The sequence below is a fragment of the Rattus norvegicus genome, chromosome 19 (genome assembly GCF_036323735.1).
Source record: "Rattus norvegicus strain BN/NHsdMcwi chromosome 19, GRCr8, whole genome shotgun sequence".
Classification (NCBI taxonomy): Eukaryota; Metazoa; Chordata; class Mammalia; order Rodentia; family Muridae; genus Rattus; species Rattus norvegicus.
In genome coordinates, this window is record NC_086037.1 from 51,417,967 (window position 1) to 51,443,599 (window position 25,633).

At 47.6% G+C, this 25,633-nt stretch overlaps 1 protein-coding gene across 2 annotated transcripts in view; it reads left to right on the top strand.

Annotated features, from left to right (window-relative positions):
• Cdh1 (cadherin 1) overlaps positions 1-25,633 on the top strand; it is a 69,395-nt gene that overhangs the window by 15,789 nt on the left and 27,973 nt on the right.

Genomic DNA, 25,633 nt, shown 5'->3' on the forward strand with positions numbered 1-25,633 from the left:
GTTTTTTGTTTTTTTGTTTTTCCACTTCATCTTTTAAATGGAGTTTTCCATAAATAAGATAATAAGACTGCTTCCCAACAGCCTTGGACAATTTTGTCAGTCTGTGGGAACACCTACCCCTTCTCCAGAGGGAAGGTGGCTTTGCTACTGAATTCAGACCACCACACACACCTCCTCCTCTGCACCCCGTGAGGGCCTCCTGGGAGTTTTGTGTTGGTCACAAGCCTTGCATGTCCCAAGGGGGTCTGGATATGGATCTGAGGTGGTGGAAAGTTCTGGGGTGCCAAGTTATCAGACAATGGGCACATTGAGAATGCAGGTGGGGCCAGGCCTGTGTGGGCTGGAGCAGCTGTTGAAGCCTCAGGGGGAGCAGCAGGCGCTGCTCATGAGCAGAGAGGGAAGAGGCGGTCTCTGTGCTGGCTGAGAGGGGAGGGCCACAATAAGCCAAGGCTCGAGATGATGACCCGCACCCCCCTACCCCCCCAAGATTCCAGAGCAAAGGGATGTTTGAACGATGACTCACATAAAAGGGCGGGGTCTGTGAGCAAACTTCCTGTTGGAAGCTTGTTCTCTGTACCTGACAAGGCCTTACCAGGTCATAGAGACTGCAATGGGGCTGGAACCTGTTAGGATGCCATCAAGGTTGGAGAACCTGGAGATCTGGTGGAGCAAGCAGGTCCTCTTCCCTCTGCTGCCCCAGGCTAGCTGGAAACCTGGGGTAGGAAGGGTGTGTTGTTCCCTATCCCTCAGTCAGAGAGGGATGCATGGTCAGACCAGGCCTGGTGCATCCTCTGGGACTGCTCCGTGACTGCCCTAAGTGATTGTCCAACACTCACTCCTCCCTTCCAGAGCCCCCCTCCACCCATTTCTAGATTGTTTTAGGAGCCCATCTCAGTGAATGGCACCATCCAATCCACTCTTAGCAGCCATCCCCCCCCCCCTTCAGTTCATTCTGTACCTGAAGATTGAGAGCTGTGATGGGGGAGAGCTCAGGCTGGGGTCAGCTGAGAAGCAGATCATGACATCTGCATCCTGGAGCTAGCTCTGCAGTGTTGGCAGGGATGGGAAGTAAACATGGGTTTATAAAACCCTGAATTTGAGGGTAACGTGGATCTAAACTGGGAAGTGCTGGGGAGCACTGGGGAGGTCTGGAGTCCTCACCAAAGGGGACCGTTTAAGGGAAGACTCGGGACAGGAGTATTGGGAAGGGTGTCTCGGCCTACGGGAATAGCCAGGACAGGGCCTCTGAGCAAAGGAGGAGAAAGGTGGAGTCAGGTAGGTGGGCAGCAGGAGACAGGAGGAGCGCAGAGGCAGGTGACACTGTACAGAGGCCCTGGCACCATTTTATGGGAAGGACTCTCTGACCATCCTCCCCTTCTGTAACGAGAAGCAGAGTCTAGTAGCTAATGCCTTGGACACCAGCCTCTGACTGGTCAAGTTCCCAGTTGGTCAGAGCCTGTGCCCTCCCTTGAGTTCTGATCCAGGTGGCCTAGGGTGGGGCCACTGATTCACATTCTTGATAGTGCCACCAGGTTCCCTGCCACCAGCCGGCACATTCTGTCTTCCCGGCTGGGCTTCCTGCCCAGCTGCCAGACCTGTCAGGTCAGGCCAGCTCACTGGATGCTTCCTCCAGGAAGCCTTCTCTGATCTCCATCCCCTTGGCTTTTCCCCTGGCTTCTCCTGTTTCCCCAGAGTAGCACCCGGTGTCTCAAGTACTTGATAAGTAGTTAGGAGAGGTGTGAACTATGCCTGGGGGCCCCAGAGACAGGAGGTGGTCATATTCTCTTCCAGCTTTGTTCTAATCCACCATGTGTGTGCTGCTGACACCCTCTTTCTGGCTACCCCTTTATTTGTAATATTATTAATATTAATATTATTATTATTATTATTTTTTGGTTCTTTTTTTCGGAGCTAGGGACCGAACCCAGGGCCTTGCGCTTCCTAGGCAAGCGCTCTACCACTGAGCTAAATCCCCAACCCCGTAATATTATTTTTACTGTTCCTTTCCACAGTGATGAGCTTTAAAAGGTTTCCTTCTTAGTTGGGTGTGTTAGCACAGTACAGTTATCCCAGCAGTCAGGAGGTTGAGGTTAGAAGCCTGGACTATAGGGAGGCGGTAGGAAAGGGGGGTTTATTCTCTGTCACCACCGAGGCTATTGGCTTCCTAAAGATAATCGCAAACCCAGCATAGCTGAAAGTGTGCTCCCTCTGCTTTTTGCATTGAGTGGTGGCCGCTGCTGGTTTGAGTGTTTAGGACAAGCCCAGGGGCTTGGGCTTCATTTGTGTTTCGATTAAGGGTACCCATCCTGTCCATCCTGTGCCAGTCCACAGGGATTCTACAGAGAGCCTGTGAAAATGTGGACCTGCTCCTCCAGTCCTCAGGTGGGGAGGAGGAGGGACAGGTTATGCAGAATATACCAATGGGTCCATTTCCAAGGAAACAGAGGATTAAACATCAGGGGATGGGAGTAGGGGGTTACACTTCCAATTCCTTTGTTGCCTCAGTCCTTCCTGCCTCTCAGTCGCACTTGATGGGAAACTGAGGTTTAGAGAGGCAGGCTAGGGTAGTGGGTGGAAGGGCGAGGTGAACCTACCAGGGAGACAAAGGAGCCCGAAGACTGGGGGAAGGGAGTCAGCCTCTAACCCTCTAGCTGCATCTTTGGAAAAGCCGAGTAGTTAATTAGCAATTGTTTAAGGGCTTTGGTCGGGATTCCCAGGAACCCTTCTTCACTTTGAATGGGCTGCTTCAGTGCTTGGAATGAGTCTGGAGCCATCTGCATTCTAGGCAACCCCTCTACTACTAAGCTATGTTTTCTGCTTCCCCACACTCCAGGCTGGCCTTCTCCAGGCTGGCCTTCTCCAGGCTGGCCTTCTCCAGGCTGGCCTTCTCCAGGCTGGCCTTCTCCAGGCTGGCCTTCTCCAGGCTGGCCTTCTCCAGGCTGGCCTTCTCCAGGCTGGCCTTCTCCAGGCTGGCCTTCTCCAGGCTGGCCTTCTCCAGGCTGGCCTTCTCCAGGCTGGCCTTCTCCAGGCTGGCCTTCTCCAGGCTGGCCTTCTCCAGGCTGGCCTTCTCCAGGCTGGTCTTCAGTTCACGTCTATCTGACTGCTGGGATCTCAGGTGCGCACCACCCGCTGTGGCTCTTCGGGATGCTTGGACACAGGTTAAGGAAAACTGTGCCCTGCTCCTACCTACCCATCTCTCCATCCCTAGGGGCTCTGATTTATATATTTGGGATGTGGTCTATCTAGGACTCCACATTTTAACTTCATTGTTATTTTTATAGCACTTAGGATTGTCACAGGGCCTCTTGTGTGCTAGGTAAGTATTCTATATCCTAGGACTCTTCTTCCTCCTCCCCTTGTTACTTTTTCTTTCTTCCAACAGTGTCTTTATTAGCCTTGGGCAGTCTGGAACTCACTGTGTAGACTAGGATAGCCTCAGACTCCTAATGGTTGGCCTGCCTCTGCCTCTTGCGGATGTGGAGTGTCCTTTTGGTTCTACTATGCGGATCATCTTGATCAGAACACAAGTTCCGAAGCCTAAGCTTCAGAGGGACACACCCAGAAAGCTTAAAAGTGTAGACTGTAGCTGGACGTGGTAGCTCAAGCCTTTGATCCCAGTACTCTGGAAGCTGAAGCAGGTAGATCTCTGCGAGTTCCAGACTACTCTGATCTATATACAGCTAGTTCCATTACAGCCAGGACTACACAGAGAGACCTTGTTCCTGATGGGCCTGTCCATCTTAGAGAATGGAGGCCAGAGACCTGTGAGTAGTTAGTTGAAGGTTTGATGGTTTATTTAGAAATTCTCCCTGATGGTTCTTGACTTGGGGAGTGAGGGGAAGCCACTTCAAGTTGTGTGTGTAAGTATGTCTGTCTGCATTGGCTCGGATCAGATGGTCTTCAGTGCTTCCCTTTGCACTGGATATATGTGTCCTCTCATACATGTGGGTATGTGCTTATGTACTGTCATACATGTGTGTGTGTGTGTGCATGTGAATTCCCAGACATTTGCATGTGTGTCCTTGAGCCTGAGATTGGGAGTCTTCTCTAACTGTATTCTCCCTTATTCATTGAAGTCTCTAAATTGAGCCCAGAGTTCTCAGCTTGACCCAGGGGTTCTGTATCTCCCCATTCTGAGGTGCTTTCACCCCTGTTCAACACTGGTTCTTGGGATCCGGACTCCAGTCCTCGTGATTACACGGCAAGCACATTTTATTTTATTTGTTCAATTTTATTGCTTCAAGTGTGCTGTGTAGCCAAGGAGAACACTGAACTCTGGGTTTTTCCGTATCTGTTTATGGGCACATATTTTCCCAGAGGGATACAAATTCCCCTTGAGAAGTGACAAGACTCACCCCTGAAGCAGAATCAGGTCTAAAGTGGGAATGAGGCTCAGGGCCCTTCAAGGAAGAGATGTAGGGAAACAATGGCTGCACACTGTACTCTCCTCCTCCCTGTCCTCCACTCCTTTTTCCTTTGAGCTCTGAGTGTGTGGAAGTCATGTAGGTTGGCTGGTCCTGATCTTGTGCCTTTGCTTCCTGAGTGCTGAGAGTCATGTGTTTTGAAGCACAGCCTTCAGTCTGCTTTTTCTTCTCACTGGGAGAGCAGTGAAAAGAAGAAAGCAGCACTCACGGCTGACTTTACAAATTAACTCTCTGGGCCTTGGACTGAGGCATCTGTAAACACAGCTCCCTAGTTTATGAGTTGCCCAGCCCAGGGTTAAAATCCAAGGCTAACTAAGCCCTGCTGTTGTCTGGGAGAAGCCAGTGTGAAACTCAGACTGAGCAGAGAACAGATCCAACGTGGAGATAAGGCAGCCACAGTTTCAGTTTTGGGCAGGGCCAAGAATTTCAGGACTTTCTTTACTACACAGGGGCAGTTATGTTGCCTTTCTATGGGTGTGTGTGCTGACAGTTTATCATTCATTGATTTGGGGCTTGATAGCAGGTCTAGTGAACACATAATGCATTTCAGATATTTGATTTTAAATGTATTCATGGAATTCTTTGTTTATTGTTTTGAGACAGGGTTTTTCTTTGTCCTGGCTATCCTAGAACTCACTCTGCAGACCAGGCTGACCTCAAACTCAAGATTCACCTGCTTCTAATTCCCGAGTATTGGAATTAAAGGCATGTAGCCCCACTGCCCAGACGTACTTCTGGTATTTTAGAAAGGGCAATAGTCATGAGCCTCAGGGCTTTTCACATTTATTTGTTTTGCTTGTAACAAGTTAACCAGCGACAGGTTTACTTTAGTTTTCTCTGTCTTCTTGTCTCTGTCTCTATATCTCCTTCCTTGAGATGGGGGGAGGGTGTTTCTCATGTAGCTTGGGTTGACTTCAAACTCACTATTTAGTCAGCAGGGCCTTTAGCTCTGGATCTTCCTGACTGTAAGTCCTGAGTGCTAGGGTTCCAGATCTAACCTTCCCTTTGAGAAAACTTTGGCCCCTATCTCTGGTTATCAGTACTGATCTATTACTGTGGATCTCTTTAGGTCTTTTGATTACCTTGTGATGGAGCCGGAAGAACCAGACCAGGGAATGGCCTGCATTAGGCTCATACAGTGGGATGGATGCTTACTCACTAGGGAGTGGCACTGTGTGAAAGGATTAGAAGGATTAGGGGTATGGCCTTGTTGGGGGAAGTGTGCTGCTGGAGGTGGGCTTTAAGGTTTCAAAAGCCCATGTCAACCCCAGTGTGTGTGTGTGTGTGTGTGTGTGTGTGTGTGTGTGTCTGTCTGTCTGTCTGTCTGTCTGTCGATCAGGTTGTAGCTCTCAGCTACTGCTCCAGCACCATGTGAGCCATCATGCCCTCTGATGAGAAGGATGATGATAATGGGCCGAACTTTTGAAATCATTAGGCAAGTTCCCAGTTAAATGCTTTCTGTGATCTGAGTTCCCTCAGTCACGTGCCTCTTTAGCAATAGGACAGTGACTGGGGCAACCAACAACACTTGAAAAGTGGGAGAGTTGGGATTTTCCTAGCAGTGGGAATTTTCTGTGTCCTGATGCCAATGTCCTCTTTTTAAGACTAAGCTGAAAGCTTTGCTCCTTTGCTGCTTCACTCGTTTCCTGCTTACCTATTCCAGTGATGACTCTGTTTGCATCTGTATCACATCTCAGGCACAAGGGGAAAAACAAAGGGAAAATAAAGATAGGAGGAGGGCTGAGTGGCAAAGTGAGTGCCAGACAGCTTAGAACTCTGCAGAGAGCAGACCACAGATTTGCCTCTGATCCTGCCAGCCAAAATAAAGAGGGAAATTTGATCAGCCCCTCCCTCCGCTGGGTTTCAGTGTGTTGGGCGTTAGTGGGGGGTCTGGCTCCTCCAGAGAGCTCTTTCCCCGGTGCAGTTCCTGCCACTCTTAATGTGCCAGACTTCCCATTTGCAGTTGCTTTATTAGATAACTAATGCTTGTGTGGACAACATTGCACAATAGAGGGCGAAGATTTCCTTCATGTGTATCACCACCACCTACATGATAGCTCTGTGGGAAGGGTTTTTTTTCTTTTTCTTTTTTTTTTTTTGCATCTGTGCCCCTCCAGGAGTAAGATCTATCTTGTCTAATGCAGTATAAATTCATAGCACAACAATATGTAATAGTGGAGATTTTACTAATGCTATTCGTTACCTAACTCCAGGCTGCTAAAGCTCCCTCCCCCCCCATAGTGGAGTCTACCTCAGAATAAAATGTACAATTCCTTTTTCATAGTCTTATTACAATCCAGCTTAGTACTGTATGCTATTTCTATATCCCATCCCACCCCCAGCCCCCCAATTGTAGGTTGCTCCTTGAAAGTGCAACCTGCTTTATTTTGTTGGTTACTGATAGATTTTCAAGTGACATCCCCCCCGCCCCCGCACTCCCCCACTCCTCCACTCAGCGAGATCAGGTGCTGGGGATTGAACCCAGCACCTAACTTGCTACACATGCTAGGCAAGTGCTGGACCATCGGAGGCTCCAGGTACATAGATTACTCTATAGCTTGCGTGCTCTCTCTCTCTTCTCCAGATACAGTTTTGTGTAGCCTTGACTGTTCTGGACTGGTTTTGTAGACCAGTCTGGCCTCAAAATCTCAGACATCCACTTGCCTCCCAAAGTTTTGGGGTTAAAGGTGTGCACCACCATTTCAGGCACCAGACAGAGGAAAACAATTCAAATATAAAAATACTGTTCAACTGTTCATCTCCACTTATAGAAAATTGGGGAGGGATACAGTGCAGAGGCAGGGCATGTACCTAGCATGTGGGTGGTCCTGGACTCAAGAGAGAAAAAGCAAAAGAGATTCTCTAATGGAGGAAGGGCTCCATGAAAACAGTAGGGAGAAGTTTCCGGAACAACAAAGGCAGGGATTCCTGAGACAGAATGAGCACGAGGAGGAGAAAGCGAGGAGGAGAAAGCGTGTGGCTGAGATCCTTGAGGGTCTTCATGTGCACACACATGGAAATGAGGTCGGATGGCTATGTCCAGCCTCTCTTCTGAAGACTGGATGACCACCTCAGGATCCATCAGCCATCTGCCAAGACGGAGTGATGAGAACCAGTCTGTTCAAACCTTCTGGCCAAGCATACAGTGGTGCACTGTGAGTGAGTGAGTGAGTGTGTGCGTGTATGAGGGCATGCGTGAGCTTCCGGGTCCTTTGGAAACAATTGCAGGAGACCAGAACAACATGACTCACTCTTCAGTGAGTATGGCTCAGCACAGCATCTTGTGTCAGAAATGATCTGAGGTGCATGTTTGATGGGGATTAGTGCTGCTCACAGTATCATGCCCCTTGGCCCCAACTGAGTCTGACATTCCTGGTGAGTTCCTGCTCATTTCAGTTCTAGCCCTGGAGTAGCGAGCGGACAGTATTGAACCAAACGCTTATTCCGTGTGTCAGAGCGCCAAGGGCTTTACCAGGATTAATGTTCAACCTACAGCCTTAGGAACAACCTCCTTAGGAAACAGGAGTCAACACTATTCTGATATGTTAACTTATTTGTGGGTTTTGTTTATTGCTGTTTGTTTCCAAGACAGAGATCTGCCTTCCTCTGCCTCCCAAATGCTGGGATCAAAGGTGTGTGCACCACGATGTCCAGCAGGGGTTTTTTGTTTTCTGTTTTGATTTGTTTGTATGGTTGTTTTTTTGAGACAAGGTTTCTCTGGAATGTGCTGTATAGACAAGGCCGGCCTCAAACTCAAGAGATGGCCTCCACCTCCTGAGAGCTGAGACGAAACAAGGAATGCATCATCTCGCCAGGCCTTGTGTTTTGTTTTCGAGACATGGTCTGGACCCATTCTGATCTACAGTTAAGGGTATGAAGGCAGAAGGTGAAGTGAGAGCAGAGACTGTAAACTGTTTGGACCTGAGCTTTGAACATGGGTCAGCTTACCTTTGAGCTGAGCTCTGTAGTGACAATTTGGAAATTATAGTTTCTTTTAAAAAATACACCCTGGGTTCGGTCCCCAGCTCCGAAAAAAAAGAACCAAAAAAAAAAATACAGAAATATTATAAGAATGCATTTTCCTTTTAATCCCAGGTGTGGGGATGTGGGGCTGCTTCGGACTGCCCACAGCAGCTGACTATGATTTGCCTCATGCTCTAGAAGAGGCGTGGTTGTGCCAGCTATAGATAGTTTCTGTGACTGTGTGACATTTGGAATTCCGGGAACTTTCAGAGGGTATACAAATGCAGTTTGCTAGTAGTTAAATGCTCAAAGAAGAAACTAAAGCACTCTCACTCTCTCTCTCTCTCTCTCTCTCTCTCTCTATCTATCTATCTATCTATCTTTCTCTCTCTCTCCTCCCTCCCTCCCCCTCTCCTTCTTTCTCTCTTATCTAGTGATAGGGTGTGAAGCCAGGGTAATAAAGGGTGGGGAAAAGGAGAAACCACAAAGTAGCAAAGACAAGTCATAGCCTGTGGCCCTGAGATAAGCACACAGACTCCATGCTCCTATCAGACGTTGGCCCAATATTTGCAATACCCAGATGGGGTGTTGCTTTGTTTGCACCTGGCCCGACTGCCCTCGCTGACAGAGTTAGAGTCTCAGCGTTTGTGCTCGGTGCCACGGATGGCTCAGTTAAAGCCTTGAAGTTTCATTTCTAATTAAGTTGCTACTCCATCCTTAACCTCTTGTAGGAGAAGGGTAAGGTCTAACCAGCCCTCTAGGATGAATAAGCCATAGACACTCAAGGCGAGTTCACTGAGGACCCCTCACCCAAGTTTTGAAAATTGGACTCAGGCCTTAGCTACATCCCCACCCCACTCCATTTTGTCTCCCTCAGTTTCCCAGGCTAGCCTTGTGTTCACTAGATTGTACTGAGATTTGCATCCATCCGATCAGTGCCAGCCTCCTAAGTAGCTGGGAGTGTGGGCTGGCAATAGCAACTCTTAACTTTCACTCTGCATCTTTTATGACACTGCTGGGTATCGAACCCAGTACTTCTGCATGGTGTGCAATATGTCCTACCACTGAACATCTTTTGCACACTTAGCTGTTTGCAAACAGTGGGGGAACTAAGTAGCTGATGTTGGCCAGGTGTTCATAATGGGCCAAGCCCTGGGCTAAGTTCCAGCTGGGTACAATCTTACCTGAGCCTTACCCCATAGCCTCTAGGTATGTATTATATAGTTCATTCTATTGAAACTTGATGTAGCTTCCTCAAAAGTGACTGGAAATTGACATAAGCCACTGGACTGTGGGAGAACGGGGTTTGAAGCCCAGCGATTACAAATTCATCATGTAGGAGGGAGGTGTGGTGGTGGTGGTACCTATGGTCTTAGTTCTTGTGGGGTGAGGCAGGAAGATCCCTTGGGCCTAGATGGTCAAGTGAAGACTGGGCCCCCCACCCCCACCCCCGTGTGTGTGTGTGTGTGTGTGTGTGTGTGTGTGTGTGTGTCTGTCTGTCTGTCTGTCTGTCTGTCTGTCTGTCTGTGACAAGGTCTCACCATATGTAGCTTTGGCTGCCCTGGATATCTATCTCTCTCTCTCTCTCTCTCTCTCTCTCTCTCTCTCTCTCTCTCTCTCTCTCTCATGGCATTGAACTCAGAGATGCCTCTGCCTCTGCTTCCGCCTTCCATGTGCTCAGACTACAGGTATGTGCCACCATGCCAGGACTCAGGTCCCTGTCTCTTTTAAAAAATAAAGCAGAAATACCACACTTGAATATGCCTTACAAGAATTTCGTATGTGTCCTGTAGCTAGCTGTTACTGTGCAGCTGTGACTGGGACAAGGGTTATCAGAGATCTGGTGAAAAGTTTTAGCACCAGATGTCAGTGGGTGTGGTGTATCATGTGCCTCCTGAACCAAGGCTGTGGCTTTATGCATTCCTACTTTGCAGCTGGGTATAATTTTCTGCATTCACCTGGTGTTTCTTGTAGCAGAAATCACACCCATGAGAGAAATAGCGTCTGAGCTAATCGTAAGTGAGGTGGACCTCTGGGCTATGCTTAAGTTGTTCGTGAATATATCACTTATTCTGGAAGGAATGTGCGCTTTCCAAACAGATACTATAGAAGAACTATCATTTCCATCTTGCAGTGATGCGAACTGAGGGTCTGAGGTTTAAGGGGAAGCCCTGGACTTAATTACACAGTGGGGAGTTGACAGAGCTCAGATTAAACTCAGGTTCTTCTTAACACTCATGTCTGTCCCATACCCTTTCCAGTCGTATTTGTAGAAACCAGTCTACAGGAGACTGGGATTTAGGCCTCTGAAATAGAAAGGGGAAAGGTGTGTGTGTGTGTGTGTGTGTGTGTGTGTGTGTGTGTGTGTGTGTGTGTGTGAGAGAGAGAGAGAGAGAGAGACAGACAGACAGACAGACAGACAGATAGACAGACGGGGGCAGGGGGGAGGGATGCAGGGAGGGAGAGAGAGAGAGGAAGGGAGAGGTGCATGGAGGGACAGGTTTGAGACAGGGCTTCTCTGTGTAGCCTTGGCTGTCTTTGAACTTAGACCAAGCTTACCTGGAACTCACAGAGATCCACCTGTCTCTGAGTCCTGGGCTGTGGGATTATAGGTATAGATGAGGTGTCAGTTAGCAGAACTAGGTAGCTGGGGGAATAGATCAGTCCGTAAAGTGCTCACTGTAAGTTCAAAGACATGCTTTTCTGCTGCTGCTGCTCCTCCTCCTCCATCTCCCCTCCCCATCCTCCTCTTCCTCCTCTTCTCTTTCAAGGTAAGTCCTCTCTCTACACAGCTCTTGCTGCCTTAAAACTCTATCTGCAGACCAGGCCAGCCTCAAACTCTACCTGCCTCTGACTCCTGAGGAAGACAGGTTCTCAAACAGGCCCCTTTGAGACAGTCTGGACTTGAACTCTCAACCTTCTTGCCTTACTTATTCTGCTAGTGCCAGCATCACAGGCATCTGCCTGCCTTTGTGTTAGACATTTTTTAGTGGTGATCAGTGGTATCCTGGATCCAAGTGGATACCCGTCATTTTTGTTCCAATAAGTCTGTGCCTTGGGCAGCAGCTGCAGAGTGATGTGGGCATAGGGGAAATGCCCGGGGCAGGACAGAGGCCACTGGGGCGGCTGAGTGAGCAGGTTCTCATGGCATGCCAGCCTCCATCATGTCCTGAGTGTGCACATGGTTGGATGATCGCTTTGAGTTCTAATTGTAGGATCTTCCCTTATCCCCAGATGTTTTAGTTATAAAAACCTTTCCAGACGTGCAAGGAACTGCCTCATTCTACAGGCTCTGTGGAGCTTGTTGCTTTGTGTCAGTCATTTGCAAGTGTGGTACAGTCAGAAGTTAAGAAGCCCTCACAGTGGTGCTTCCCAGAAGCTGGTGGGAGGAGGGCAGCGGGATGGGGGAAGGTTGGTTAGGAGGCAGGCACAGTTCCAGTCAGGCAGGAGAAATAAGTTCAGGTGTTCCACTCACAGGAATGTGACTACAGATGTGAGAAATGGGCCAGATGGTGAGGTTAGGAGGAAGGATACTGAACGCATGTCCCCACAAAGGAGCAGTGCATGTTGGAGATGGTAGGTAGCGTACCGGAGATGAGCATCGTACAGTGTGTATTGAAGCTTCATTGTTATCATGTAAACATATTTATGTTTTTGAGTAATTTTAATTAAATAAGTTAATTGATTTTTTTTTTTTTCAAAGATGGTTTCTTAGTGTCCATCAGTCCTGGAACTCACTCTGAAGACTAGGCTGGACTCCCAACTAAGAGATCTGCTGGTCTCTGCCTTCCAAGTGCTGCAATTGGCTTTATTTTTTTTAAATTTTGTGTATGTGTGTGGCTGTGCACATATATATGTGTGCAGGTACCCATGGAGGTCAGAAGAAGGTGCTAGATCCCCCGGAGCTGGAGTTACTAACATGGGTGCTGGAGTTCTTCTGAGGTAATAGTGCACACCCTTGACTGCTGAGCCATCTCTCTCCAGCACCAACGTGTTCAGTTCTAAACAACAAGTCAGCATTTAGGAAAACAAAGCACACTGTTGACAAGTCTAGCTAACGGAGCTCCATTTTCCAAGAGTCAGGATGCCCCTTCTGAACCATGCCACTGTTCTCACGGGTAGGGGATTTACAGTGTCATCTGCTGTCTAGTCCATATTCAAACACCCCCAACTATCCCAGGAATGTTTTATTTAGTGTAGGAACTTAAATGTAAGGCATTTCAGACATGACCTCCCATTCTGTACAGTCAAGAATGTAAAGAAGAGGGGGGGGTAGCCCTGCCTTTGATCAGCCTGCCATCCTCTCCCACTTGGGGGTTGAGCCTGGAAGCGTCTTATTGGATTATAGGAGTCAAGATTCTGGTTTTGTGTTTTTAAGCACATGGGATTCATATAAGCTATAAGCCACACACAGAGCTCAGGTTTGTAATTTAAAAGGACATTATATGTCTCTCTCCCTGTAATAAAAGCATGCTGGCATTTCTGGATCTGAAGTGTCTGACAGCCTCTGCGTTTGACTTTCACAAGGAACAAGAGGTTTTGGTGTGGACACTGCACTTAGGCAAGGAGGTTAAACCCCGGATTTGTCTGTCCTTTACAGACTTCTTCCTCAAAACTGAGAATCTAGGAGAAGAAAGCTGATTCCGTTTGTGCCTAGAGGCAGACCTGGAACTCAACTATGTAGACCAGGCTGGCCTCAGACCTGAGTTCTGCCTTGGCCTCGTGTGGATGTATTGTGGCGATCCAAATTTGGAGTCCTAGGCCTGTAATCCTAAAAGTTGGAAGTGCAGCTAGCAGTCTGCAAAAATGGTTTAGCAGCACAGAACACTGCTCAGTTGAGGCAGAGGAATGTTGGAAGTTTGAGGCTAGCCTCGTCCACATAGTGAGTTACAGTCTACCCAGAGCTACACTGAAATCTTTTAATCTTAGAAACAAGGTTGATGTTGGGGTGTAACTCTGTTGGTAGAGTGATTGTCTGCTGTGTATGAAACCCTGGATTTGGTCCGCAGTACTGTATAAACCGTACATGGTGGCCCACACCTTTCATGCCAGTACAAGTTCATCTTGGCTACTTACTAAGTCTGGGTTATGGGAGACACTGTCGCAAAAAAAAAAAAATTTTTTTTTTAACATAGAGAAGGGAATCTAGCATCTACTTCTGCCCAAACATAATATCTTCTTCACTTACAGGAACACACACACCACATACACACACACACACACACACACACACACACACCACACCACACCACACCACACCACATCACACCTGAAAACAGCTATTAGCAGTACTAGGCAAGTCTGTAATCCCAACCTCTTAGAAGGCCCAATGCAGGAGGATTGAGTTTAAGGCCAACTTGGGCCACATAGGCAAGGCTATTCATATAGAGTGAGGCTATCTGGGAAAGAAGGAAAACAAAACATCCCACTGAGGCAGAGTGGAAAACTGAGTCCTCATGTCATGAGCTTCTAGCCCTAGAGTGGGTAACATCCTGGTAAGTTGGAAGTGCGGTAAAGGGTGTGCACACAGCATACTGTTCAGTGTCCGAGTGCTGCAGACTGCATATTGCTAGCCTAGGACCCAGATGCAAATCTTGATAGTTTCTGTCAAACATGTATTACTTGATTTAGAACTGCCATACATAGGGGATAAAAACAAACTAAACCAGGTCCTGGATGTGCACGAAATACCCAGAGCAGGAACAATGAGTGGCTGCTGGGCACTGTCACCAAGGGGAGTAGCCAGGGTGTTCTGGAGATAGAAACTAGTGATTGCTATACAACAGGGGGACCATGTCCAAAGCACTGGATTTTGTTTTATTAACAGTAGTTTCTATTTTACAAATTGATTGCCAAGGACAAATACTACCAACTTTTAAACATTACTTACCACTTTTCCTTTTTTTAAAAAAATATTTATTTATTATATAAATAAATTATATAAATAAGTACACTGTAGCTGTCTTCAGACACACCAGAAGAGGGCATCAGATCTCATTACAGACGGTCGTGAGCCACCACGTGGTTGTTTGGAAGAGCAGTCAGTGCTCTTAACCGCTGAGCCATCTCTCCAGCCCACCAGTTTTCTTTGCTTTGTTTTTATTACTGTATTTTACTAACTGTATTTATGTCTGTGCACACACACCACATCGTGCACATGGAGGTCTGAAAGCATGAGTCTTCGTCATAGTTTGACTAGTGCCTTTGCCTGCTCAGCCATCCTGCCAGCCTTGGTCTTGCTTCCTTTTGTCCCTGTTGAGAAAGGTTCTCATTATGGAGCCCAGACTGGCTTTGAACTCCCTACTCCAATCTGTACTGTCTCTCAGGGAATGACCTCAGCCAACCAGTGAGTCTTCCTAAGCCCGCCTCCTGTGAGGAACTTTGGTTTGCAGCCTTTCAAAAAGCAGGATTCTGAGAAGCCTCAGCTACCTGCCGAAATATAATGGACATATTGTGTATTCAGGAGGGAGAGGGCTAGTGGCTTTCCAGAAGAGCCTACGCTGATGGCTTGAGAGGGTGTTTAGGAGAAAAAGCTTGAGACTGACTGGCCTGAAGTGTACCCAGTCAGCAAAAAGAGGCCCATTAAGAATCAAGGTATTTAAAGCTGGCATCAATGGAGAGAGGTGGTCCCAGCATCTGGGGTTAATGCATGGTATTTGCAAGACTGATTGGAGAAAGACTTTGCCCTGAGCACCCCCAGCCCCACCCCACCCCACCCCCACAACCCAATCCTGGTATCTTGTGAGAGGCCAGGGCTTTCTCTGGGAGCTACACCCAAAGGCTTTGCTTTTTATTTAAGCAAATGAAGGCCTTTGGAGATGTTCAGATGGCCTTTTAAAGTTTTGCCTGAGCCAAGGAAGCCAAGGTGTGGAGCAAGTTTAGTCACAGCTCTTAGAACCAGTTCCTGCGTTGTCCAAGTACCCAAAGGCTCCTTCTAAGTGGACCCTGTGCCAGCGTCATCTGCCCCATCAGCATTTTTGTCCTCTACCTGTCCTGTATGTTGAGCTGCTCCAGTGGTTTGTCCCAGGACAAGCTGCCCCATCCGCAGTTTACAGCAATGCTGGTCAGCCTGGAGGGATTCTCCACAGGTGCTTAGGATTTAGGTTAAACAGTGGGGGTATTGGAAATAGTCATCGTGGCCACAGTGGAGTCTCCAGAATTTTCTTATCCCACTTCTATCTTCAACACAACAACACCCATTTAATTAAAAGGTGTTTTCTTTTGTGTATATGTGAGTCTATGTACAAAGCCAGGAGTGTATTAGATCCCCTGGAGTTGGTCTTATAATTGGTTGTGAACCACACCCAACATGAATGCTGGGAGCCCAATTCCTGACCCTGAAGAGCAGGACACTCTTGAGTGTTGTCTGAGCCATCTCTCTGGCCTCCTTCAATATCTATTTTAACCCCTCTGCATATCTCTAGTGCAGGAATCCTTTCTGAGAGTCTGAGGTGCTCACCAGTCCAACATTGTGGAGCCTCCATCGGATATCCATGTCTAACATTTCAGAGACTCAACCTTCTCCAATGCCCATTCTCCAACCTAAGTAAACGCTGGCTCAGCCTACTCCTGAGCCGTTAGGGCGGCGGCAGGGAAGCAGAGTAGCTACCCAGGGAACTTCCTTTTATGACCACAGATTTGTTTCCAAGTGGTCTGGGAAGGGAGTGGTTGGTATGGACAGACACTGTTCCCCCGTGGTACCAAAGCTTTGATGGAGTGGGGCGGGGAAGGATCAGCTTCCCGAGAGCCGAGCTGTGTAGGCACCCCCCACAGGCAGGGACAGCCACACCTGTGCACAGGAATGACCAACGCTGAGGGTGTGCACAGAGGCCAGGGAGCCCCGCTGGCTGCTCAGCCACCTGGGCGCCACTTCCCCTGCAGGCTGATCTTTGAGGCAGCCGCAGAAAATTCTAGTTCTGTGAATTGGGTTTGGGCCACTGCAGTGTAATAACAGCAGTAATACTTAGTAGCTCACATCATAGGATCTCCTTTCAGATTCTTTATAGCGTCTGTCTCTAAGACGCAGTGACTTTTGTTATTTTGAAACAGGCTTCTTACTCTGTAGCTCAGGCTGGTGTAGAATTCACCATATAATTCAGGTTTGAGGCAATTTTCCAGCTTCAGCCTTCAGAGTGTAGGGTTACGGGCATGAATTATCATCCACAGCCATTACGTCTATTTTTGTTTTATGTATCCCAGTTCAGCCTTGAACTCTGTGTAGCCCAGGTTGGTCTTAAACTAGAATAGATTCTCTTGCCGTAGCCTCCCAGACGCATGTGCTACTGAATCCAAAAATTCCATTTTAGAAAGAGGTTGAGGAGTTTTTCTGATGCCCCACAGCTAGTTAGAGGCACAGCTCTGGCCAAAGTTCAGATTTATCCAGATTCCAACCAGCAGTGCTAGGTAGCGCAGCACCTGTGCTAACAGCAAAGGGCCTTGGGGGCGGGGTGGAGGGGGCTGGTCCAGTCAGAGGTCAGCAAGGGCCTTCAGGAAGGGGTAGGTCCAATCTGCTTCTTGCTGTCTCTGTTTCTGGTCTCTGCTGGCCTTTCTCTTACCTCAGCCAAGTCCGCCAAGTACTCTCAGCACTCCGGATTCTTCTCTCTTTCTGTCCCTCCCTTTGCAGAGGGCCACTTACTATCATTACCCCTTTGCCTTGGGACTAGCTCCAGGGGTCACAGTCCCTCTTAAAGCCTGACTTTTGGAAAGAGAAAAACATCATCTATCATTTATGCCGTTGGATTGCAACCCTGAGGATGTTCTTATCAAACCGCAAAGAGTCAGATGGAAGCCACAGGCTCCCGTGTCCTGAATGTCTTCGCTCGATAATGCAACTGAGACCCACATTTAGGGTTTGGGAAGCCATGTTACCCAGTTGGTGGCTGTTGACTACAAGTCAAGTAAACACAGGTTCCTCTCTCAGTTAGCCTCTCCTTAAAGACAAGGAAAACGTTTGTTACGTAAGGAGAGGAAAGCAATCTATTACTTATTTAGATTGGGTGTGCTTGTATTGTATAGTGCGTGTACAGGAAGGTTTATGTGTGTGTGCCCATAAGTATACACATGGAGGCTGCCGGCAGGATCACGTGCCTTTTCTGTATTCCTTCTTAGCCTGATTGTCTTAAGAAAGGTTTTCTCGACCTGGTTACAAAGTGAGTTCCAGGACAGCTAGGGCTACACAGAGAAACCCTGTCCTGGAAAAAAAGAAAAAGGAAAAGGAAAGTTTCCCTCACTGAGTGAATATAAAGCTGGCTCATAAATAAATAAATAAATAATCTTTTTTAAAAAGTTGAGATAAGACCCTGCCTCGGAGTAGCCTTGGACCCATACTGTAAAAAGTCACATCCCAGGACTAACCCTCAATTTATGAATTTCTTCTTTATTGTCCCCTAAACATCTATCTGCTTGTGATTTTTATGCTTCAAAAGAAGATTGTTGGTGCTTTTTCTGGGTCATTGTGTCTCTGAGCCTGACTTCAACACTAACCAGTTAGAAGCAGTTTGGTTGCTTTTGGCTTATTTCTGACCTTGGCCGGCCTTTCCTCATCATTAATTCACCACTAGTAGTGATCCCAGCATGGGAAGGCAGAGGCAGGATCATGAATCAGAGGCCAGAGTGAGTCTGAATTCAGCCTGGGTGCCACAGTAATACTCTGACAGTAACAATGAACAGTAATTTAAAAAAAAAAAAAAAGAAAAAAGAAAAAAGAAAAGAAGGAAGAACAGACTGTAGATACCAGGTGCAGGCTCCAGTATACAATAGCATACAGCTGCAGGGCACATACTCAAGATACCACAGTCTGAGTGCCGTGACACCCGCCCGCCCTAGCTGAGCTTCTCAAACCTTTTTACCTCCATGCCTGCAGCTCTTTCAAAAGACTCCATTATCCATTTACCTGGTCTGTTCCCAATTTCCTATGTAGTCAAGAATTGGAAAAGCCGCACACATGCAAATTCCCATTCAAGGTTTCTCACTAAGGCATTGTTTGCAAAGCACATGCTTGGGAGACAACCCAAGTACCCTTCAGTGCAGGATTAACTAAATAAATTATGGCATTCTTGAGGCAAAATACTGTGCAGCTATAAGATAAAGAAAACTCTTTACACCAGAGTGTTGAATAAACACTAATACATTATGTTAGGGCGGGGCACAGTGGCTCACCCCTATAATGCCAGCAATGGGAAAGTTGAGGCAGTAAGAGGGTTGTCTCAAGTTCCAGGTCAGTTCGGGACCAGCCTGAGTTTTAGAATGAGACCCTATCTCAATAACAAACAGCAGAGTAATTCACATCTCTGCAATTGCTCAGGACTTGGGGAGCAAGTCACAGATCAATCAGAAGGTCCTACCTGGCCGCCCCTGGGAACTGAGACCCTTCCTGAGAACTGGGCATCATAGGACTGAGGAGCCCTTGTAGGAGAGGGAGGACATCTGCTAGGGTGGTGAGGCAGCGGGTGGAGGCTGACCCACACATGAGCCAAAGAGGAAGGGGGACCGCAGGCTGCTGCCAGCTGTCTAGAGAGAAACGTGACAGAAGCCAAGTGTGGTGACTGGATCCTCCTACGCCCTTCCTAGGTGAGCGTTCATCTGCAAGGGAGAGGCTGCACGGAACCAACATAGATGTGGGCTCGATGACACGGAATGCTGCAGCAAGCACATATTAATTAGTATGGGACTTGGGGCAGGGCAGGGTCTCACTATGTAGCCAGGTTGAACTCTCCAATATTCCTGCCCCATGCTTTGTTCTCCCAAGTTCTAGAATTATAAAACTGCACTGCTGCATCGGGCTCCGTGTAACGGTTGGGGGCCAGTCTGGCTGTGCCTACAGATTTCATATGTGTGTGAGTCCTCTTTCCTACAAATTCACAAGACTTCAGTCCACAGGACCCAGACGCCTGCCCAAGGCGGGCTGAACAAAGTCGTCAGGGCAGGCATGTGTGCTCTCAGTGGTACGTAAAACAGCATGGAGGGGGTTCCCCATGCACTCAACAGAAAAGGATGCAGAAATTCACAAGGAGGCAGCCAGGTGTTTATTGTGGCAAATGCCTGGTCTTGACAGTGAGTTCCAGGACAGCCAGGGCTTTATACAAAGACCCTGTTTTAAAAACAAATAAACAAACAAACATCCCAGCACCTGGAGGCAGAGACAGGTGGATCTCTGCAAGTCAAGGTCAGCTTGCTTTACATAGAGTTCTAGGACAGCCGAGGCTACACAGGGTCTCTCGGTATGGCATATAACCGCAAGAGGAGAATTTGTCTTAGAAGAGCTAAGGGTGAGGCTAGGTAAGGCAGCACACCTGTGGCCCACCACTTTGAAGGCTGAGAAAGAATAGGGAACTTGAGGCCAGCCTGGGCCACACAGTAAGATCATGTCATAACAAAAAAGGCTAAAAGGGGTGGGGTGCAACTCAGCAAAGCACTTCCCTAACATGAAGGAGGTCCTGGGTTCAAGCCCCACCAGTGCAAAAGGGGGTGGGTCTTTTCCTGTATTGTTTAATTTGGGTCTGGGAGGCAGAGGTGAGAGGATGGTTCAGTGGACAAGAGTACTTGCTCTGCAAGCCTGAGAGCCTGCAATTGAATGAATCCCCATCACCAGTATAAGAACCTGACCATAACTGCACGTCTGTGTGTGACCCCATGCATGCCCAGGGGTTGCCATATTCAGACACACCAGAAGAGGGCATCAGATCCCATTACAGATGGTTGTGAGCCACCATGTGGTTGCTGGGAATTGAACTCAGGACCTCTGTTAGAGCAGTCAGTGCTCTTAACCACTGAGCCATCTCTCCAGCCCTTATCTCAACTTTTATGGGGTTAATGCAGGCCAGGGGTTTTTACTGTTGCTGAAAGGAGGGACTGTAGGGTTTGTAGTAAAATGGGGGTGGCAGAGCAGTACTCAGAGTTACTCTGGGCTCTTCGGTGGTAGGTTGTGTCATCGTCAGTCGGTCCTCCCCCTCCCCGTTCTGTGCTACTGAGGTTTGAACCCAGAACCTCTGGCAAGCTAGTAAGTATTCTAACACTAAGCTATATCCACAGTTCATTTCCTCTGCTCACATTTTCTGACCTTGAATTCTTAGAATGAACTTCCCAAACGGAGATAGATACCTTCCTCATCTCCCCTCTAAGGGATGCGGCATTGTTGTGGGGTTTATTTTCTGAGTAATTACCTTTCCAGGCAGGCTGAGCAGGGTTAGCAAACACTCTTGGAAGCAGCTGCCTTTCCCATCAATGCTTGCTTGTTCTGGATAATGAAAAATGATGCTAGCATCCATTAAAGAAAAAGCTGCCTCTTGTAAGCGCTGGTGGACAAGTGGGCGCTTGTCATGGAGTCATCTGCTGATGCATGTGACCTGAGACTGAGAAACGCCTCCCTCTGCGCCTTGGACTCCTAGCCATTCTTTGGGTCTGTTTAGGAGTTTTGTTTAAAGGTCAGAGGCGGAGGGTCTCTGCTTCTCCAGCACTGCCCACATCTGGCAAGAGTTTGGGCCTCGTGCCCTTCCTCTGCAGAAGAGGTTTTCAGAGCTCATTTTTGAGTTATTGAATGAACCAAATATTCTGGATTTCCAGTCTCAGCAACTCCAGAGTCTGAGGCAGGAGAACCACTTGAAGCCCAGGAGCTAAAGGCCAGCCTGTGCAACACAGGCTGTCTCAAACAAAAGTTCTGAATTCAGTAGCAGCTTCCCCTGATCTCACATGGGCTGCAGCATTTCTGTTTTCTTGTGCCTGGGAACTGTGGCCCTAGATTGATGTATATTTCTGGTTGGCTGTTTCTGCGACTCTGAGCTGCCACCAGCAAGAAGTTGATTAGAAAACCTAACCTCAGCTGGGCATAATGGTGCATTCCTTTAACCATAGCACTTGGGAGGCAGAGGCAGGTGGATCTTTGTGAGTTCAAGGCCAGGCTGGTCTACAGTATGAGTTCCAAGACAGCCAGAGTTCCACAGAAACTCTGTCTTGAAAACCAAGTTAAAAATAAAAAACTTGCTGTGGGTGGTACAGTGCCCAGGGAGAGGCAGAGGTAGAAGTAGGCAGATCTCTGTGAATTCAAAGCCAGCCTGGTCTTCAGAGTGAGTTCCAGGACCGCCAGGGCTACACAGAGGTTTCTTGTCTTGGAAAAACAAAAGGTAAAGAAACAACAAATACACAAACCCCACCAGCAAAGGGGAGACAGCATGAGGTGCTTAGCCAAATACCAGTGCATCGGGACTGTTACTGAGTTGCTTGTGTGTGCGAGTTTAACTGTGTGCATGGACATGTATGTGTGTATGAGCGTGACACAGTGGGATCTGGAAGTCATAAAACAACTCGTGGGACTTGGGTCTCTTCACCTCATGCACCCCAGGGATTGAGCTTGGGTTTTCAGGCTTGGCAGCAAGCATCGGTGCCAGCTAAGCCATCTGTCTGGCCTGCCTATTTTGTTTTATTGTAACAGAGTGTCAGGTGGCCCAGACTAGCTTTAAATTGTATGCAGACGACAATGATCTTGATCTTCTTGCCTCCACCTCCAAAGTGTGGATTACAGGCATGTGCCACCACACCTGGCTCCATGTCACTCTTGTAATTACTGTTAATTAAGGACTATTTATGACCTTTTCGTTCATTCTGCACTTCTTTACTGCCTCCATATTATTGGGTGTGTAGACTTTGGCTCATGGGGTACTCCTCAAATGAAACCCTAATAACTATATTTTTTCGAGTTCATTGAGTTGTAATTTACACACCTTACAATTTGCCCAGTGTAACTGCATGTTAATTTTTATAGGTGCACTCAGTGGCTCACCCATCACTCTGATCCAGTTTTAGATTTGCATTACTCATGAGCCCACCTTGAGTCTACCTAATATCCCACCTTGCCTCAGTCCCAGGCCATCTCGGGGCCTGCTTTCTGTCTGAGACAGTGTCTCTCCGTTATGTAGTCCTGGCTGTCCTAAACTCACTATGTAAACTAGGCTGGGCTCAGAGTTCTGCAAACCCCTCTGCCTTCTGAGTTCTGGGATCAAAGTTTGTGCCACTGCACCCAGCATTCTCTTAATTTTCTAGTAGTCATTAAATAAGGTAAGTAGCTTTTTGGGTGAGTGCCCAATGCTCAGTGTAGTTAAGGATTACTAACTTATGCTTTTGGAAGGACTGGGAATGTAGCCCAAGGGCACAGTGCTGGCTTAACATGCTCAAGGCCCTGAATGCTACCCTAAACACTGCAAAAGGAAAATGGTTCTCTAGACATGCATTGATTAGTATGGTGTTTCTATTTATTGTGGAGTTGTAAGTAGCTATAGCATAATGTAGCCATTCCTGGTAGCATACATACATACATACAACTTTTATATGTGTCTGCATGCATGTATGGGTGTATACTACATGAATGCATGAGTCCTCAGATGTCAGAAGAGGGCATGTGGTCCTTCAGAGTTGTAGTTACAGGTGGTTGTGAGCTGCAATAGGGTTCTGTGAAGAGCAATAAGCACTCTTAACTACTGAGCCATCTCTTCAGTACCTACAGGTTTTTCCTTTGTTTGTTATAGGCAAATTCAGAAAAAGAAGGGTGTGTGTGTGGGTGTGTGTATTGATTCACTTATCACATATCACACCCATTTCAAATGTGAACCAAATGCCTTTGGTATATGCACAGAATTTGCAACCATCCCCCATCAACGTTGGAGCATTTTCGGGGCCTGGAGAGGCAGCTCAGCAGTTGAGAGCATTTGCTGTTCTTGCAGAGGAACCGAGTTCTGTTCCCAGCACCCACATGGTGGTTCACTACAATCTATAGCCCCAGTTCTAAGGGGTCTGATGCCTTTCTGTGACCTCTGTATCACTAAGCGTCCATTTGGTACACAGACATACATGAGGCTAAAACATTCACACATAGAGCAAAACGAATAAATACAAAATGAATAAATAAATGAATAAATATTAAGAAATCTGCCCCTTGCCACCTGCCTTCTTCAAGCCCTGTCTTTTTGGTCTGGGATATTTGAGTACGACAAACGGAATGGCACGGGGCCTGTGTGGTCTTTTGTATGTGTGACAGATCATCCATGAAGCAGAAGGCACCTCTGTTTCTTTCCGTTGCTAGACAATACTCTGGTGATAGGATATTTCACTCACCGACCGTCATTCAGCATCTGCTGTGTCGGCTCTGGCGTGTGAGATATGCTACAGTTCCACCTGGTAACACTCCCTCCCCCACACATCCAGAAGGCATTGCTGTTGACATTCAAAACTAAGCCAAATCCCAATCCGGGGTGCAAAATTGACACCTGACAGAGTGTACAAAGAAGCGATGTGTGTCTGTTCTCCTGTCACCTTAGAACCCAGCTGTCTGGGTTAGTAAATGGAAGGACTGTGTTCTCACTTTCCATTACCACAAGGGAGTGAAGGAAATCCCCAGAACCCACAAGGTCAGGCTGTGCAGAAGGACTGTATGGGAGTAAAGAAGGTGGGCCTTTGGGTCTTCTACAGTCGGCCAGTTTGAGCCTTACTCTGCCATTCATGCTGTGTGACCTTGGAAGAGGCCTTTAACATCTCTGAGCCTTTGCTGAGTCATGTTTCCCCCAGGGTGGTTTGTAAAATGCACCTTGTGCCTGAGGCAATGACTTTTTTTTTTTTTTTTGCTTATATTGGATTCTACAGGCACTTGGGGGAAGATTTAAGATCTACCAACTCCTTTCCCATCTCTGTATTAAGTTAGTTGGAGGCCCGGGCAGTTTTCAAAGCACACCAGGACAGTATGCACACTGTACATTAGATCCCAGAGCGAGATTATAGACATTTTGGTCAACATGCTTTAGTTCCCGAGTGGGACTGAGGCCTTAGAGCTGTTATGGCTACATTAAGAACTAGGGCTAGGATGGTCCGCACACCGGCACTCAGGACTGCCTGCCTCTTGTGGGAAGAGGTTTAGGGTGGAGGACTCAGCTGTGTGGAATTTAGAACAAGACCCTCCCTGGGCTCTTCTCCCTGGGGGAAATCCACAGAAAGGGAAAGTAGAGAGGCAGCCTCCTCTTCCTAATCAATAAGCAAACAAGTCATGGAGCCACAGGAATGCTCCCTGGGCTGCAGCCAGTGGCAGTGCCAGTTAGCACCCCTGTGTTTAGGCAGTAGGGTGCAGTGGTATTGTCTGCTTGCAGCTAAAAGCCAGGACACCACAGCTCTGACTTGGCACGAAAGCCAAAGGTTTTTTTGTTTTTTTGTCTGCTGGTGTCAGCTTGGCCAGAAGAAAGGCTATCAGATCCCCAGAAACTGGAGTTACAGGCAGATGTGAGGTACCTGACGTGTGTGCTGGGATTTCTACATCTCTGGAAGAGTAACAAGTGCTTTTAACCACTGAACCATCTCTTCTGGCCCATTTTTGTCCCCATAACCCTATTACAGCAGGTAGGGACAAAGTCCCCATCTTCTTGCACCAGATTTCAACCCCTCTTAAAGTAATTGCATCCTCACCAGAGAGTGTCTGTAGGAACATTGAAACCTGGCTCTTGACCAGCAAAGCCACCCCAGGCCCCGAGCTGACCTAATGGAGCCCCATGGAGCATTACTGAGATCAAGCCTCAGGAGGTTTCATCTGCAGATGCTGGACTGTCCAAGAGAGGCCTGGGGAGGAAAATGACTTCAAGCTAGTGTTTCTTTTCCTTGGTCCTGACATGAAGGACAAGGAGATGGGAGAGATCTTGGCTCTCAACTGAAGGAGCAGGAGCCACTGCTGGTCACAAGCCCATGTAGACCTACAGGCACTGTTTCTTCAGTTCTGGCCCAGTGACCACATCTGCTGTGTTCTCACCTGGCTCTTCTGTGTTGAATCAGGGATCCAGGCCATGACAAGCACGAGGCGCTTGGATGGGTCTTAGAACTGCCCTTTGCACCACCCTGTGCCTCACTCTGGCTTGAGCATGTAGCCAGAAGTCCAGCCTTCCTGCTTGATTAAATCAGCCTCCCCCACCCCAGCCTACCTCAGTCCTTGGAACCCCATTACCTTCTCTGGATATACATACATACATACATACATACATACATACATACATACATATATACATATACATATACATATACATATACATATATATATATATATATATATATATATATATATATATATATATGTGTGTGTGTGTGTGTGGTTGTTATCCCTGCTGCCCCGGATCACAAATCTTGGGAGGGCAAAGAACCTGTTTTTCAAACACAGCTTCCAATGAAGCAGAGAGTAAGTCAGAGCTTTACATTTTGTTGACGTTCTGAGCATGGTGATACCGGCC